Raw genomic sequence first — 18,448 nt, forward strand, 5'->3', positions numbered from 1 at the left:
TTTTATTTTATTTTGAGACAGGGTCTCACTCTGTCACCCAGGCTGGAGTGCAGTGACATGATCACAGCTCACTGCAGCCGCAATCTCTTGGGCTTAAGCAATCCTCCCACATCAGTCTCCTAAGTAGCTGAGACCACAGGCACACGCCACTATGCCACAGCTAATTTTTTGTATTTTTTTGGGTAGAGACCGGGTTTTACCATGTTGCCCAGGGTGGTCTTCAACTTTTGGGCTCAAGCAATCCTCCTGACTTGGCCTCCAAAAGTGCTGGGATTACAGGCATGCACCACTGCACCTGGCCATGTTCATTAACGTTTATTGACCTGACCAAGAATAGTCACTTTAACAAGATGTTTTGTTGTTTATTTCTTGAAGGGAAATAAAACCAAATTAATTGGTAGAAATACAGAAATATCATAGAATGTATCAGGGAGAAAGAGAATCTGTCAAGGGAGGTAATTTTTTAGGAATCATCAGAACAAGAATTTTTGTCCATTTCTAAATTTTTATAGATTTAGGGAATTTTTTAAAATTTTACAATTTTTACAAATTTTTTTACAGTTTTGTTACATGTTACACGGATGTCTGGCATCGTGGTAAAGTCTGGGCTTTTAGGATACCTGTCACCAAATGGTGACTATTGTACCCAATAGATAATTTCTCATCTGTCGCCCTCCTTGCACCCTCCCACCTTTCCGAGTCTCTAACGTCTATTATTTTATTCTCTATGTCCATGTGTGCACATGATTTAGCTCCCACACTTAAGAATGTGTGGTATTTGACTTTCTGTTTTTGAGTTTTTTCACTTAAGATGATGTCCTCCAGCTCTGTCCATGTTATTGCAACAGACATGATTCTTTTTCACAGCTGAGTAGCATTCCATTGGGTATATGCACCACATTTTCTTTAACCAGCCATCCTCTGATGGGCACTTAGGTTGATTTCTTATCTTTGCTACTGTGAATGGAGCCACAATGAATATAGAGTGCAGGTATATCTTTTATACACTGGTTTCTTTTCTTTTGGGTGGATACCCCATAGCAGGATTGGTGATCAAATGGTAGTTCTATTTGTAGTTCATTTTGTTTACTGCTGAATCCCTAGCGTCTAGAACAGATATGGTGCTTCTAGAATATTTGTCAAAGTTGTCCTTCCAAGAATACTGGTCACGTGTTTACGAAGTATCAGGCACTGTGCTAGCCTCCATGTTAGGGTATGGGAAAATGTGAGTCTCAAATAGCAAAAAGCCAGGCTTCAGACCAGACTCCAAGATGACCATGGGACACATGGGAGCAGCCTGGAAATTCTGACTTGGCCTCCAGACCTTCGCCAGCCCCACTCATGTTTCTGCATGACACATCCTCATTTCACCGCAGAAATGGAGCTGGTGCCGTGGCCAGAGTTCACGGCCCTGAGGATTGATTGCCTCCTGGGAATAATATTTTTCCCCTTTACACAAATTGTCAGAAGCCTCCCACACAATTCCCTTCAGGCCCTTGATCTGTGAGGCTCCTGGGATTTTTCCACAGTGGAGCAAATAACATCAGTCACGAGAAAGCTGCAGCAGACAAATCTTTGTGGTCAGGCAGAAGCACAAAATGAGCGTCTCTGTTGCAAGTCAAAACAGGGCAGTGGATATTGACAGAGATGGGGCCAGCCTCGGGCCTGCAGGCAGAAGCTGGAGCACAGCTCCAGAAATGAGCAGGACCCTGTCTACCCCCTGGGGAAAAAGGAGAGCTCACCTCCCAACTTTCCATCCATGTCTGAGCTTCAGAGAGATAAAACCATCAGCCAATCCAGTTGTCCTTAGAACTCAAAGCCGTCATGGGGCTCTTATCACCAGAAGGAAGCTGGTGGTTCCACTCCAAGCTCCCCACTCTGATGGGGCGGAGCCAGTTAGGGTGATCCAAGATGCATCTGCTCCCAGAGAAAGCTTGAGAGGGAGCAGATGGCCCTGTGGGTGCATGGATGGGCGAGTGGTCCTCCCCACAGAAGCACCCTGCACCCATCCCTTCCCAGAATGAGGAGTGCACTGAAAATCCAGGAGACACATCCCTGCTAACAGTAGCTATTTCCCGGAAACTGAATTTAGGGCGGAGGCTTGGTGTTGTGAAAGGGACTTTCGCTTTTCACCTTATGTATATTTTTCTGAACTGGTGTCACAACCACATGTTGCTTCTGAAACACTGATTTGGTTTAAAAGCCCTGTTCATCCTGAGAATCACTGAGTTGCTTCCCAAAGATGCTATATCCATCACACCAAACGTGAATCACTGGTGCCGAGAATACGCAGTGTTTGCACACAATGACCTCTTCCGTCTGCCCCTCCCGCAGGTCCCAGACATAACTTCATGGCCTCCTCGGCCTTTCCACCCTCAGCCTCTGCCTCCAAATTGTAACGCATTTTACGTGACCACACAGGGACACATTTTCTCTTGTATCAGCTATCATCATTCCTTATGGTAAAAGGTGAGATAGAAACAAATAGTGAGGAGTTCATTGATTACATTTCCTAAATCCTAGACCTTACGATCCTGAAGTGCCCTTTTCCTGCTGCAATAGCCCACCCAATGCCTTCACTCCACCGGCTCCTCTGATAGCTCAACTCGTGAACAGCCCTCCACAAATGCGTACTCTTTTTTCATGAACATGATAATTTTCTGGACTTTCTGCTCCCTCCCTTGCCCTGATTGAGTTGGACAATCTAGGAAGAAACCTGAAAATTACCAAAACTCTTTTCACTCATCATTTAGCCTAAGATGCCAGCTTTTCTCTATTCCATTGTCAGCGCGCCTACTTCTCAGGACTATACAGACATCTCCCAGGGTACCCAAAGGTCCTGAGAGAATTTGTTATCTTCTCCTTGTGAAGGTTCACTGCCAAATTCAGTGAGGAGGGATGAGAGAGAACACCTGCCTGCCACCCAGGGAGTGCATCACTGCGCTGCCTCTCATGGTTGTCCTGCCCAGATTGCAACCATTGCCCCTTGCTGGGGCTATAATGCCTGGCAGTATCCCCCACGGGAGTGTGAAGTGCAGGTGGAGAGTCGAATCCCAGGGCTCTTCAGGTGGGGTCCCTGGGCTTCAGGGCATCCATGAATACCTTGAACTTGTATTCAGGATTTTGGGACTTCCAGGCATGGCTGTTTTTTCTGGGCAAATGAGCCATAATTTTAATTAGGTTTTCCATACAGTGTGTGTGTCAGTTGAGTTCTTCCTGGAGAAGACAGTAGCAATGTTTGGAGTATAAAAAGTGGACTGGGGAGTCATACTTGCAAAAGGCAGTTGGGCAAGGGGAGGGTCACACCGTGATGCAGACCTGGCCAAGTGTCTTCCAGCCTAGCGGGGAGCTCCAGAGCAAAGGTGGCCCGTACCTCACATGCAGAAGGCTGGAGAGGATGCTACTCCCACTCTGCAGTAAGAAAAAGCTTGGCCAGGTACAGTGGCTCACACCTGTAATCCCAGCACTTTGGGAGGCTGAGGCGGGTGGATCACTTGAGGTCAGGAGTTCAAGACCAGCCTGGCCAACATAGTGAAACCCCGACTGTATTGAAAATATAAAAATTATCCAGGTATGGTGGTGCATGCCTGTAATCCCAGCTACTCAGGGGGCTGAGGCACAAGGATCCCTTGAACCTGGGAGGCGGAGGTTGCAGTGAGCCAAGATCATGCCACTGCACTCCAGCCTGGGTGACAAAGCAAGACTCCATCTCAAAAAAAAAAAAAAAAAAAAAAGGGTCGTAGGGGGAAAGAAAAAGCTTGGAAGCATATTTAAATCATAACTTTTCCTGAACTCAGGATGTCCGGTGTTGGGCAGAAACAGAAAGGCTCTGTGCCACTGCCTTTTGACGTCATTGATCACTGGTGGCCATCCTGGTGAAAGCATGACCTCAGCTCCCTCACATAGCTCTGCCATTGACCGAAGTGCCCCTGAAAAGAGCGTGACCTTAGCTCAACAGCACAGATCTGAAAGGAGTTCATGGAACTTTTTAGCCAACCACACTCTTCACAACTGTGCAGTGAGCCTTGAAGGAGGATCCAAGGTGGGTGTCTGTGTCTGTCACAGTCCACCTCATGAACCTCACAGACCCATGTCTGCGTACACACACACCGCCTTACAGAGGGAATTCTGTTTTCATTTCTTCATTTTTCTGTATTCCACTATAAGCATGCTATTATGTCCACATTTTTAGGAAAGGTCCCTTATATATAAACGGACTTGTAGTGATGGTCCTTTTTGGAATGAAAGCAAAAGAAACTGTTGTGGATTCCATTCTCAGAGGATCAAAGGTTTCAAATATACCATCATCAACAGTAAGACAGCTTGACATTATGGGCCACCTAGTACAATACAATATGAAGACACAGTATCACCTATTCTCCCAAAGCCTTTCATCTGAATCTAATCAGAAAATACTGGAGACAGGGCTGGGCATGGTGGCTCACACCTATAATCTCATTACTTCGGGAGGCCAAGGTGAGAGGATTACCTGAGGTCAGGAGTTCGAGACCAGCCTGGCCAACACAGTGAAACCCCATCTCTACTTAAAAAAAAAATAAAAAAAAAGCCAGGCATGGTGGTACACGTCTATAATCTCAGCTATTCGGGAGGCTGAGGCAAAGGAATCGCTTGAACCTGGGAGGCGGGGGTTGCAGTGGGCCTAGATTGTGCCATTGCACTCAGGTCTGGACAACAGAGTTGGACTCCATCTCAAAAAAATGGAAAAGAAGAAGAAGAGAAAGAAAATACTGGGGGACAGAGGAGTAAATTAAGTGACATCTCCAAGAATAATCATGAAGAGCTAGAATGTGGGGCATTCTATAAGGCAACTGGCCTTTACTTTCTTTTTTCTTTTTTTTTTTTTTTTTTTTTTTGAGACAGAGTCTTGCTCTGTCACCAAGGCTGGAGCGCAATAGTGAGATCTTGGCTTAATGCAACCCCTGCCTCCTGGGTTCAAGCATTCTTCTGCCTCAGCCTTCCAAGTAGCCGGGACTACAGGTGCGGGCTAGCATGCCTGGCTAATTTTTGTATTTTTAGTAGAGTCAGAGTCTCATCGTGTTTCCCAGGATGGTCTTGATCTCCTGACCTGGTGATCTACCCACCTCAGCCTCCCAAAGTGCTGGGATTACAGGCGTAAGCCACCGCGCCTGGCCTACATTCTTAATAAACTTAATTTCGCTTTCTGGACTCGCCCTGAATTCTTTCTTGTGCAAAATCTGAGAACCCTCTTTTGGGGTCTGGATCGGGACCTTTTCCTGTAACAGTTTCATGCGCTCCCTGGGATGGTATTCACTGCTGAGCAGCCCCTCGTCCTCCCCTGTTTGTTTCAGGAGCCTGGCTGGGTTCGGGGTGGTGCCAAGTCCCTAGAGGTGAGCCAGGGTTAAAGTCAACCAGTCAGGGCGGTTCCATTCCTGCTCACCACTGTTTGGTCTAGGGGCGGATGCGTGAGCTGGGTCTGGTGAATGCCACTGAGAGAGTCCGCTGGTAGCCTCTACGGAGGCTTTTCCTCCTTAACCACAGATCAGGCAATGTGAGGGAGAGTTCCTGCAGGGCTTCTGCCCCAGGCTTCCTGCCTGGACTCTGCTATTCAAGGCACTGCTCCTTTGAGCTGTGGCATCAGTCACTGCCTGTAATGGATAAAAATCCAGAGTGGAGAGAGGAGACTTCCGGGGGCGGGATTCAGCCCCGGAGATCCCTAGTTCCAGACCAGCTTCTCATGTGGGATCGTCACAGACCCTGCTGAGCCCTTCCCATCAGGCTGTCTAGAAGGGGTGGCTCATTAGTTCTTACCCTTCCACACAGCCATTCCACTTCCAGACACTTATCTTAAGAAAACGGTTCAGCAATTGCTCAATGAATGATTCATGATTGTAAATGGCATAGGTATGGTTCTGAACAGTAAAAGCCAACTTAAAACCAACTTAAATATTCAATAATAGAAGGCGTGAGTTGAAGAAGTCCTAATATAATGGCACAGGGCAATATTACTTAGCTACTAAATATAATACTGTAAAGAGCACATAAGACTATGGAAAGATGCCATGATATGTTCAGAGGAAAAAATTACATCGTAAAACAGAATGTATGCTGTGGTTCCTTTTGATAGATCACACACATATGCACAGACACATACAGAGACAAAGCAAACATCTATACCTAAATCCTAACGGCAATTATCTGTGGGTAATGGGATTATGGGCATTTTGAAAAAAATTATTTCTGCCTCTTTGCATTTTCTGATGTTTCTGCAATGAACAGGTGCTTCTTTTCTGGTATTTTCCATGCGCTAGAATGGTGCTGGGCCATAGCAGATATTCAGTTACGCCAAAGTTAATGGAATGGGTATAGAGAGGAAATCATTTTGGCCTTTTTGCCTCCAGATTATTCCAACATATGGGATGGTTTGGGGAGTGGAGATACTCTATTCATAGGCAACGTAAATTTATCCTAAGCTTTAGTTGTCAGGAAACAGTGACTGTCCTTGATTGGAATGTCAAGGGACATTGCACAATTTCTAGAAGTCTGGATTTCGCATCCCATTCCTCTGTATCCTCACCCATACCTGTCCCCTGTCTGCCTCCTCTGCCCACCGCCTTGGCGCTAGGGGAGCGCTGAGGTGTGCAAGGCAGCGGTGGGGAAACCACCTGCAGAGAGGATGTTAGCCACTGAGCCAACAAAACAGAAAAATTGGTGTTCTGTTTAATTTCTGTTTAATTGCATTGGTCTCCAAGGCAAGCCCAATTTAGTAGCTATTGAGAGCCACATCATTCTTCCTTCGTCCAAGAGTGATGATCTTAGCACCCATTATGTGCCAGGGATTAGGCTGGGAACTGGGGACATTGAGATGAATGAGCTGTGATCTCTGCTCTCCATTAGCTCATCATCTAGAAGCAGAAAGAGACTAACAAATAAATCATGAAAACTCAGCACAGCCAGTGCAAGGATAAACTAAAGCACAAAGGCAAGAAGGGAAATTATAACTGATCATTTAGGCGAGATTGAATCAGAGGAGTCTCACAGAGGAGGGGCTGTGTAAACTGAGTCTCAAAGTGTGAGCAAGAACTTACAAGGGGAAAAGCATCATGCTCGAAGGAACCGCAGCTCGGCAGGAGACAGCAGGTCACCCTAAGCAACCAGTCCGGCAGCGCCAAACATGTCCGCAGCTGGGGCAGGTCGTTTTCACACCGTCTGCCTCCATAAACTACTTACAGTGATAATTATGAAGTTAAATGAATGATAGTAATGGCCAAAGTGAAATGGCCGATGGTGGCATTTTCCTTTTATCAAACTTTGTGTGTCTAATCAGACAGTTACAACAATTACCAGTAAATAGCAATAAAATCAAAGCATTTGCAAAAGGTAAAAGGTAGGCAGCTATGGAATCTCATCATGGACATTTAATTTTTTGATTTGTCCTTTGGTTTTCAAACAAGCAATCATTCAAAAGCAGTCTCATGGCTGGGCGTGGTGGCTCACGCCTGTAATCCCAACACTTTGGGAGGCCGAGGCGGGTGGATCATGAGGTCAAGAGATCAAGACCGTCCTGGTCAACATGGTGAAACCCCGTCTCTACTAAAAAAATACAAAAAATCAGCTGGGCATGGTGGCGCATGCCTGTAATCCCAGCTATTCAGGAGGCTGAGGCAGGAGAATTGCCTGAACCCAGGACGCGGAGGTTGCAGTGAGCCGAGATCGCGCCATTTTACTCCAGCCTGGGCAACAAGAGCGAAACTCCATCTCAAAAAAAAAAAAAAAAAAAAAAAAAAGCAGTCTCATGTTAAAGCTATCATCACATTTGTAAGAGATTTCACACGCGAGCTAAAACTTGATCTCGCCAAACAAAAGTATTCTACCTCCCAGTTCCCACAGCTCCACCAGTTTAAATTTTAAACACTGAGTTAGAAATTCCAAGTAGTCACATGGGATGACAAAGTGAAATCACTCAAGCTCTGTTTCTTGGTCTTTTCCAGTCACTGGTAGTCACTGGTTATTTGAATCCACTGTTTAAACAGAAGAATACACAGCTCTTACTCAGTCCAAAGTCAGCTAGAAGGATTCCGAACTATCAACAACTTGTTCCTGAAACCAGGGCTTGTGGCTAAGTTGATGTGTGTTGGAAGCTGACTGTGAGCAGTTGGCAGGTCTCCAAATTCACTTCCATGTATAAAGTAATATTTACAAACAAATCACTAATAAAAATCCGCTAATGTGAAAAATTAACATATCATTAAAACTCAGTCAGCACCCCAGCAGTTGCTTAGAACTCGTACCAACCAGAGATTTTTTTTTTTTCTGGAAGGTGTATTTAATAACCGATAATGTTCAGAATTGCCAGCATACGGCAAAAGCAGATTTTAGCCTATTTTATGATTGTTTTTAAATTTCTCTATGGGCAATGTCCCCATTATTGCCTGCACCCCAGGCAGATGGCTCCCACAGCCCCATTCTTGGCACGCCGCTGACAGTAAGTATTTCATTAGAGCTGAAACTTCAGATAAGATAGGAGCCGAGACGGAGAGGCAGTGGTGAGAGATGAGGACAGGTGGGCAGAGCCCAGGCAAAAACAACTTGGAAAAAAAATCTGTACTTTATTCTTCCAAGATACAAATCATCCTGGCAGATAGACAAGAAGGAGCTTTCAATCCCATGTCTGTGTTCTTTACCGAAAAGTTCCGCCAAGCTTTCCAGCCCTCCACACAGAAGCCTGTCCAGGTGGACCCCTCTGGGAGATGAAGAGACAGCTGAGAGTCCCGGAGGCCAAGGCAAAGCGCAGCCCCGCTTGCCGCCCGAGATCAACCCCCAGAGCTTTCCTGTAACCTGCTTCTTGGCTACTTTGTCACTTTTCCTGCGTCAGTTGGCATTTTTTCCTGTCCCCGTTTCTTGTAAACGAGGCCCTCCTTAAATGTAGTCTGTGCCTCTACTTTCAGAAACGTGCGATGCTTGAGCTATTTCAGAGACCTGGTTTGACATTGCAGCCTTTATATCTTATAAGGACAGATAAAGAGGAAGGCAGTGTTCCCAGCTCAGGGAATATCTGACTCGGACACTTTCAGGCAGCTCCCACGGTATTACTGCACACCATTGTATGTTTGCCTTTACAAAGCATTTTCTTTTTGAGATGAGGTCTCGCTCTGTCACCCACGCTAATGTGCAGTGGTGTGATCTTGGCTCACTGCAACTTCCGCCTCCCAGGTTCAAGTGATCCTCCTAGCTCAGTCTCCCAAACAGCTGAGATTTAGTAGAGAAACCCTGTCTCTACTAAAAATACAAAAATTAGCCAAGCGTGGTGGCACCAGCTTGGCTAATTTTTGTATTTTTAGTAGAGACAGGGTTTTGCCATGTTGACCAGGCTGGTCTCAATCTCCTGATTTCAAGTGATTCGCCTGCCTCTGCCTCCCAAAGTGCAGGGATTACAGGTGTGAGCCACTATGCCCAGCCAACAAAGCATGTTCTTGACTATAATCTGTAGTGGCTTGCTGGTGGGTCTTCCATAGGGAACCTGAGAGCTTCTGCCAGACAAGGAGGAATCAGGGAAAGCAAAAGGCCACAGGTGGCAGGAACAGAGCTACCTGGGATCAGAGGTGGCAGGAACAGAGCTATGTGGGATTATGGTGACTTTCCATGGTGGCCCATGCAGGGAGATAGGGGAGCATGGGAAATTGGGGGGAAAATCAACTCACATTCCTGTATTGATAGGTCATTTTCCTATCTGAGAAAGGGCTGTGAATTTCCCTTTTCTGTCAAGGGCGGGATGAAAAGCAGTCGTGATATGATGAGGTATTATCTCCTTCGTCCATTATCTCAAATGTTAATTCATCTTTCTGGGTTTACATATGTTTCTTCTTTTAGTATTTAATATGTAGGAAAATCTGTTACATTTTAGAAAAGCAAGCCTAACTTCAGTTATTTGTTGATCTGAGCCCATGGCCATCCACCACATTGTGACAATGGCCTCTGGCCTGTCCCACAAACCCAGGTGGAGGCTGAAGAATCAGTCTGTTTCCAGCCATCTGAGGACTAAGTGCCCCCAAAATGCCACTTAACCATTCCACAGATATTTTCTAATGCAACTCTGAGAGGTAACACAATATCCAAGCCAGCTTGCACCCTGAGTTTCCGCTTTGATAGATGCATAGGGCCCAGGGAGAGGAGACAAAGCCTAGAATCAACATAAAAAACTGGAAGCCCCCTCGCCCAAAGGCCAAATGCTCAGCAAAAGAGGAATGAGAAGGCCGAGTGCGGTGGTGCGCACCTGTAATGCCAGCCATTCATGAAACCAAGGTGGGAGGATCACTTAAGACCAGGAGTTTGAGGCTGCCACGAGCACTGATCACACCTGTGAATACCACTGCTCTCCACCCTGGGCAATATAGCAAGACCCTGTCTCTAAAAATAACAGGAATTAACCCAATGTAAACAACAACAAAAAAAAAAAACAATGTGAACAAGACTAAACCTGTTTGTCTTGACCTTAGCACTGTGGGGAGAAGGGGAAAAAACCTGCCCTTAGAAGTTGTTACCTCAACCCAGATTCCAGGCAGATTTCCAGTCTGAATTCACATTACCTGTGTAATCTGAAAAGACCCATTTGGATATTGAAGTGTAAAGTGTTCAGGGATGGTAGTCTTCCTAGGCAACTGACAGAAGCAGATATTCTCTGGAGAGATTACGGTGCTTCAACCAGGCCTTAAAGAAGTCCCACAGATACAGTAGCCAGGAAAGTCAGCAGCTGACAGTAAAAGATCTTTAAACATGAAAGAAAGAAAAGCCCTCTATGTGCAAGCACCCAGAAACAGCAGGCCGCGGAATCCGACCTGCCAGGACTTCAGCGCTTGGAAAAGTAAATGAGAAGCTTAAAACCAAGAGCAAGGAACGAGAGATCGTAAGGAACGCCTAAGCATGCTTGAAAAGAAAACAAATTTCATAACTGTAGGAATACCTAATAATTGGCCGGGCATGGTGGCTCACGCCTGTAATCCCAACACTGGAAGGCTGAGGCAGGAGGATAGCTTGAGCTCAGGAGTTCAAGGCCAGGCCAGCCTGGGTAACATAGTAAGATGTCATCTCTATGAAAAAAAAAAAAAAAAGGGATTCCTAATATTTTAAATTTAAAATGGTAAGAGGCAGTGGCTCACACTTGCAATCCCAGCACTTTTGGAGGACAAGGAGAGCAGATCACTTGAGATCAGGAGTTTGAGACTAGCCTGGACAACATGGTGAAACCTCGTCTCTTCTAAAATAATAAAAAATCAGCCAGGCATGGTGGCTAAGAGATAAAAAGAACATATTAGATATGATTAATATTTAGCGGTAGTAGTAGCCCGCAGAGGATATAGGCCTGCAGAGGTATATGCAATGCTGTACAGAAAGACAGAAGGATTCTTAGGGTGTGCTGAGCTGTGGGGACTCATGACCCCAAATCTACCACATCTCAAGTAACACAGGTTTAGTTCTGCTCCCTATAGAGTAGACTAACTCCACTGCTGGGTCAAGTTGTCATCAGTTACATCAGTGCTTTCCAGCAAAAATAGAAGGGAGCTTTCCTAAGTCTATCTGTTATTGCAATAAGTAAACAATCTGAAAATCCAGATTTGCACAGTTCGTCTTTAAGAAGGAGTCTTCACGTTAAGAAACAATGTGTGTCTCTGGGGCACTAAAACTCTTTGCTTAGAACACAGATCGCAGTAGCACTCTGTGTTGACGGCTTCTCCACGTGGTGACTCAGGGACCCAGGATCCTTTCATCTTGAGTCTCTGCCGTGCCCTGCCCTCTCCTTTTCATCTGGATCCAGCCAGCCACAGGTGAGACTGTGGGGAGCACTGGTGTCTTAGAAGCCTCAGCTAAGAGCTAGAACACTTCACTCCTATTCTGTTCTATTGGCTAGAACTCACCATCAACACTTATTTGTCATTTTCTTGATTTTTGTATTTTCAACAAGAGTAAATAAATGCTATTTCAGCATTCATTGACGTCGTTTTTTTTTAAACTGAACCTACGTATGTAATATTTAAACTAATAAAAATTGTACAATGGGGAAAGGATTCCCTGTTTAATAAATGGTGTTGGGAAAACTGGCTAGCCATGTGCACAAAGCAGAAACTGGACCCCTTCCTGACACCTTACACTAAAATTAACTCCAGATGGATTAAAGATGTAAACATAAGACCTAACACCATAAAAATCCTAGAAGAAAATCTAGGCAAAACCATTCAGACATAGGCGTAGGCAAGGACTTCATGACCAAAACACCAAAAGCATTGACAACAAAAGCCAAAATAGACAAATGGGACCTAATCAAACTCCACAGCTTCTGCACGGCAAAAGAAATGGTCATTAGACTGAATCGGCAACCAACAGAATGGGAAAAAATTTTTGCAGTTTATCCATCTGACTAAGGGCTGATAACCAGAATTTACAAAGAACTAAAACAGATTTATAAGAAAAAAACAAACAACCTCATTCAAAAGTGGGCAAAGGATATGAACAGGCACTTTACAAAAGAAGATATACATGAGGCCAACAAACATATGAGAAAATGCTCATCATCACTGGTCATCAGAGAAATGCAAATCAAAACTACATTGAGAGACTATCTCATGCCAGTTAGAATGGTGATCATTAAAAAATCTGGAGACAACAGATGCTGGAGAGGGTGTGGAGAAATAGGAACACTTTTACACTGTTGGTGAGAGTGTAAATTAGTTCAACCATTGTGGAAGACAGTGTGGCGATTCCTCAAGGACTTAGAAATAGAAATTCCATTTGACCCAGCAATCCCATTACTGGGTATATATCCAAAGGGTTATAAATCGTTCTACTATAAGGACACGTGTACACGAATGTTCATTGCAGCACAGTTTACAATAGCAAAGACCTGGAGCCAACCCAAATGCCCATCGATGATAGACTGGACAGGGAAAATGTGGCACATATGCACCATGGAATATTATGCATCCATCAGAAACGATGAGTTTGTGTCCTTTGTAGGGACATGGATGCACCTGGAAACCATCATTCTCAGGAAACTGACACAAGAGCAGAAAATCAAACACCGCATGTTCTCACTCATAGGTGGGTGTTGAACAATGAGAACACAAGGACACAGGGAGGGGAGCATCACAGTCTGGGGTCTGTTGGGGGGAAATAGGGGAGGGACGGCAGGGAGTGGGGAGTTGGGGAGAGACAGCATGGGGAGAAATGCCAGATATAGGTGATGGGGAGGAAGGCTGCAAATCACACTGCCACGTGTGTACCTATGCAACAATCTTGCATGTTCTTCACATGCACCCCAGAACCTAAAATGCAATAAAATAAATAAATAATATTGTAATATGAAACCATCGTTGCACTCTTTAACCCTTACTTTGTCATGGTGAGATGTTGCTATATTGCACCACGTGCTCATATTTTTATTAGAATCTTCATTCTCTATGAATAAAACTAGTCTAGACTTTTATTTCTTTTTCTTCTTTTTCTTGTTTTTACGTTAAGTTTCTGCTACCTCTGTAAATAAATCAAGTATTCCTCATGCAGCATATACGTATTTATCAGTCTTGTAAGGTTAGAACTGTCCATAAATCCTAAAAGAGTTTAGGTTGAATTTTAGAAGATAAAAACAAAAATGAAGTAATAAACAAATAGTTGCCGGCAAACAACTCTTTGTGCTTTGTAAGGTGAGACCTAAGCTTGATTGTATCCACATGCCCTGGACCAGATCCGAGGAGGCCTGAGTTCTCATCTCTGCTCTGTTCCTCTGTTATCTCACAAGAGTCATGATGTCCCATTGCCTCAAACACCCTTTCTATGCAGAAAGAAGGCACTGGAGAGATGTGATGTCCAAGGTGCCTTCCAACAGTCTGAGAGTTTTTCTAAATTTCAAAGTGATTTTCCCAATGCAGAAGCCAAGAAAGATCACATTTAAAACACACACACACAAAAGAAAATAAAATACATATTTTTCTTTTGGGCTCCTATCTGAAAGGAAGACAGGTGTAGAAAAATCACATCAGGCCCTTCCCTGATACAACTGAGCTTGAGCTGAGCTCACTATGTCTCTAGAATCTACCACCTATTCACTACATACAAGTATTTATTAAACATCTGTTATGTGCCAAGTGTAGTGAAAATGCGTAAGACACAGTCTCACTTTGAAGAGTTCTCAGTCTTGTGGGCAAAGGCAGGATGTTCATTGTGTGGCTTGAGTGCACATAAGAAGGCTTGAGAGGATGTGAGAGGAATACGAGGAACAGATGCTGCCCTGGAGTGGCCCCCGTCCCGCCCAAAGACACAAACAAGGCACCAAACAACCACAGAACCCGTAAGTGCCAAGCCATGGGCACTGACCCTAACTACAATGGGAATTCTGAAAAGGCAGAAAACATTTAAGTGATCTTAATATCATCAGACCTGGCAAGGCTTAATAGTCCTCCCTCTTTACTTAAAAAAAAAAAAAAAAAAAGTTTCAGTGGAATATTCTGAGCAGGCACTGTGCTAGACTCTGGGAATGCAAGCCCAGGAAAACCCACATGACGCCTTAAAATGCTCAGCAGACGGTGAAGCCGACGTGGCGCTCCAAACCAGGGGCTGAGTGCCACCCTCCACACAGCCTCGGCCTTCGCTCTGCCTAGAAACTGGGGACTGTTTCAGAAAGGCGCTGCCATCTCTGCTGCGCTTTGAAGGAAGGGTAGAAGTTAGCCAGGGAGCAAGGTTGGAGGTAAAGTGTTCTAAGCCCAGGAGACACCAAGCGTATAAAATTGGGTAAATTCCTGAAAAGTCAAGGTCAAGCGACTCCTGTATAAGGAGCAGAGGTGGTGAAATCAAAGAGAAGAGAAACTTGAGGCCAGTAAATTATTTCCCTTTATCGGTCTTAACAGATGGGAACTAACAACATATCCCTGCAAAAGATCAATGTCAGAGTGAGGCTCAAGTTCACCTCCCACAGCCTGTGACTTACGGCAGCACATTGACTCAGCTATGCCACCTGCACAGAGCAACGTTGGGACAATGTGGGGATCTGGCACATGCCAGTGAGTCTCTCTCTGATCTGACTGTGGGATGTCATCCTCCTGGGTCAGCTGACTCACCCCCACCTGTAAATCCTAGTCAGGGCTGTTGGTGCCCGAGGAAGAATCCTATCTACCTCTGAGTAAAGACAGGAATAGAAGCTGGTTTATCTAGAGCAGCAACACAACCACCACTGAAAAAAGCAAATACCATTTCTGAAATTTGCATGCAGAGTGCATGGTATCAACTCACGTGTCTCCCCAGGAGTGTGAGCCATTAACGCTTCACTAACCACAGTGCTCGCTATCAAGCCCATCCTTTCCAATCCTACAAAGGAAACACTAGGAAAAACAGAATCTAAAAGTTTTCTTTGTCAACCTAAAGAGGAGGCAATCAATATAATCTGAGTGTTTTCACTACATATGAGAAGGAAATGAAATCAGGATGCATCAGCACGGGTTGTAGGCTATGCGGCCAACAGAGATGGCCCAAACATGTCCTCAAGGAGCTTAGAATCAGGTGGAGAAAATAATATGTCATATAAATCACCTAAGCAATGGTTGCCATAGCACTATAAGCTTTTCAAAATGATTGGCATCACTTGCAGCCACCAAATGCTGCATTCCTTTTTGGCACCAACAGATCCAGTATGTTTTCAGGGAGCACCTGTGTTGGAGTGCGTTAGAGATCCATCTGGAAGACCACAAAGACATTCCAGACCATTCAAAGCTAGAATGCTCCTAAGCAGCTTCCCAAGATCTAGGCCTGACCTTTCAGGGTGCCCTGAAAATGCACTGAACAAGGCCAAGTGTAGTGGCTCACACCTGTAATCCCAACACACCGGGAGGCCGAGGCAGGAGGATGGCTTGAGGCTAGAAGTTCAACACTAGCCAGGGCAACATAGCAAGACCCCATCTCTGCAAAAATATTTTAAAAATTAGCCAGACATGGTTGTATGCCTATAGTACCAGCCACTAGGGAGGATGAGACAAGAGGATCTCCTGACACCAGGAGCAGAAGGCTATAGTGAGCTGTGATCACACCACTGAATTCCTGGGCAAAGGACAAGACCTTGTCTCAAAAAAAAAAAAGAGTACCCTGAACCATAGAAGAAGTGGACTCTGCACTCTGCCATTCTCATACTTCCCTTTCTCAAGCCAGTTTCCATGGGCATTGCCCAGGGTAATCTAGGGTAACCTACCATAGAAGCAGAACTGAGCTCAAAGAGTTGAGACAGAGGAGAAATGTGTTTGGCTTGGCTTAAGCCTAGACTTCCTAGGCCAGGTCACAATATCACCTCCACCTTTTCCCTTCAACTTTTGCTCAAGAGATCAGACTGATTTATAAGGTAAACAGACTGCTAGCCAAGAAGTCTCCTTCCTCTCCCCTTCTTTCTGTTCTGGTAAGTTCCATAACTAAATAGAGCCTAGTGACTTTTGGTGCCAGCCCAAGTACTAAGATCCTCTTCAGTCTGGAAGTGAAATGTATGTTTGTTCATTCACATTCTTGACAGATGAACAGACTGATACCCCCAGGAAGTCATCAGCAGAAGAGAGACAGGTCTTCAGGAACATCTGTGACTCAAGGTGTTAAACAAAACATTCTAGAGACCTATCTACATGAGTTCCTTTCACCTGATACATTATATCTGACTTTCAACAGAAAATTACACAGTATAATAAAAAACAAAAAAAACCCCACACATTCTGAAGAAACAAAGCAAGCATCATACAGAAACCCAGGTATGGCAGAGATTTGGGGATTATCAGACCAGAAATGAAAAATAGCTGAGTAATATGCCCATTAATATGGGCTGTAATGGAAAAGTTGGACAATATGCAAGAGCAGAGGGGGAATGGAGGCAGACAAACAGATCCTTGTGGTCTAGATGAATCCTGCAAAAATGTCTCTCTCTCTCTCTGTCTCTTGAAGACTTGAAGGTAGACAAAATACTTCAGGCTCAAACTGCTTGATATGGTTTGGCTGTGTCCCCACCCAAATCTCAAATTGTAGCTTCCATAATTCCCTTGCATCATGGGAGGTACCCAGTGGGAGGTAATTGAATCATGAGGGCAGGTCTTTCCCATGCTGTTCTTGTGATAGTGAGTAAGTCTCATGAGATCTGATGGCTTTATAAACGGTAGTTCCCCTGCACACACTCTCCTGCCTGCTGCCATGCAAGGCACGACTTAGCTCCTCCTTTGCCTTCCGCCATGATTGTGAGGCCTCCCCAGCCACGTTGAACTGGGAGTCACTTAAACCTCTTTCCTTCATAAATTACCCAGTCTCAGGTATCCCTTTATTAACGGTGTGAGAACAGATGAATACACTGCTTTTTCTGTAAACCTTGCCAACCCAGCAATTTTGTCAGAAGCTTCTGTTCACATCTCTCAAAATGGAAACCTCTATCCCAAACTCTCTCAGTACATGGGCCTGAGTTTAAACGAAGAAGAAATAAATGCAAATATGGCTATGGTTTCTGGAGCACAAATTCAGGGGCAGTTGGTAGCAAGACCTTCCAGTATGAACAATACAATAATGGCTCCTGTAGCTGATAATGATTTGGGAATTTGTAGAGCAGAAATTAAGCAAGGGATTCATGAAGGCATTTTGTGTAAGGATCAAGATGGAAAAATTGGACTCAGGCTTAAATCAATAGACAATCGTGTATGTGTTCAGCTAGTCAAGGCTAATTCTTCAGCCTCATTGGTTGGGCTGGGATTTGGGAACCAAGTACTCCAGATCAATGGTGAAAATTGTGCAGGCTGGAGCTCTGATAAAGCACAGAAGGTGCTCAAACAGACTTTTGGAGAGAAGATTACTATGACTATTCATGACAGGCCCTTTGAATGGACAATTACCATCCACAAGGATAGCACTGGACATGTTGGTTTCGTCTTTTAAAATGAAAAAATAGGCCAGACGTGGTGGCTCATGCCTGTAATCTCAACACTTTGGGAGGCCAAGGCAGGCAGATCACCTGACGTTAGGAGTTTGAGACCAGCATGGCGAAACCCCATCTCCACTAAAAATTAGCCAGGCATGCTGGTGCACACCTGTAATCCCAGCTACTCAGGAGGCTGAACCTCAGCAGGAGAACTGTTTGAATCCAGGATGCAGAGAATGTGGTGAGCCAAGATTGCACCAATGCACTCCAGCCTGGGCAAGAGAGTGAGACTCCAACTCCAAAAGAAAAAGAAAGAAAGACCATTCTAGGCCAAGTGCAGTGGCTCACACCTGTAATCCCAACACTGGGAGGCCGAGGCAGGCAAATCACCTGAGGTCGGGAGTTCAAGATGGTTTGACCAACATGGAGAAACTCCTTCTCTACTAAAAAAAAAAAAAAAAAAAAAAAAAAGCAAAAACAAAAACAAATTTAAAAAAACAATTAGCTGGGCATGGTGGCACATGCCTGTAATCCCAGTTGCCTGGGAGGCTGAGGCAG

At 44.8% G+C, this 18,448-nt stretch overlaps 1 pseudogene; it reads left to right on the forward strand.

Moving 5' to 3' along the window:
* The first annotated feature begins 2,759 nt into the window (after positions 1-2,759).
* On the forward strand, positions 2,760-17,913 carry LOC116536396 (annotated as a pseudogene).
* Positions 17,914-18,448: the final 535 nt, after the last annotated feature.

This window comes from Sapajus apella, unplaced genomic scaffold (genome assembly GCF_009761245.1).
Source record: "Sapajus apella isolate SASKATOON/1434 unplaced genomic scaffold, GSC_monkey_1.0 scaffold100, whole genome shotgun sequence".
NCBI lineage: Eukaryota > Metazoa > Chordata > Mammalia > Primates > Cebidae > Sapajus > Sapajus apella.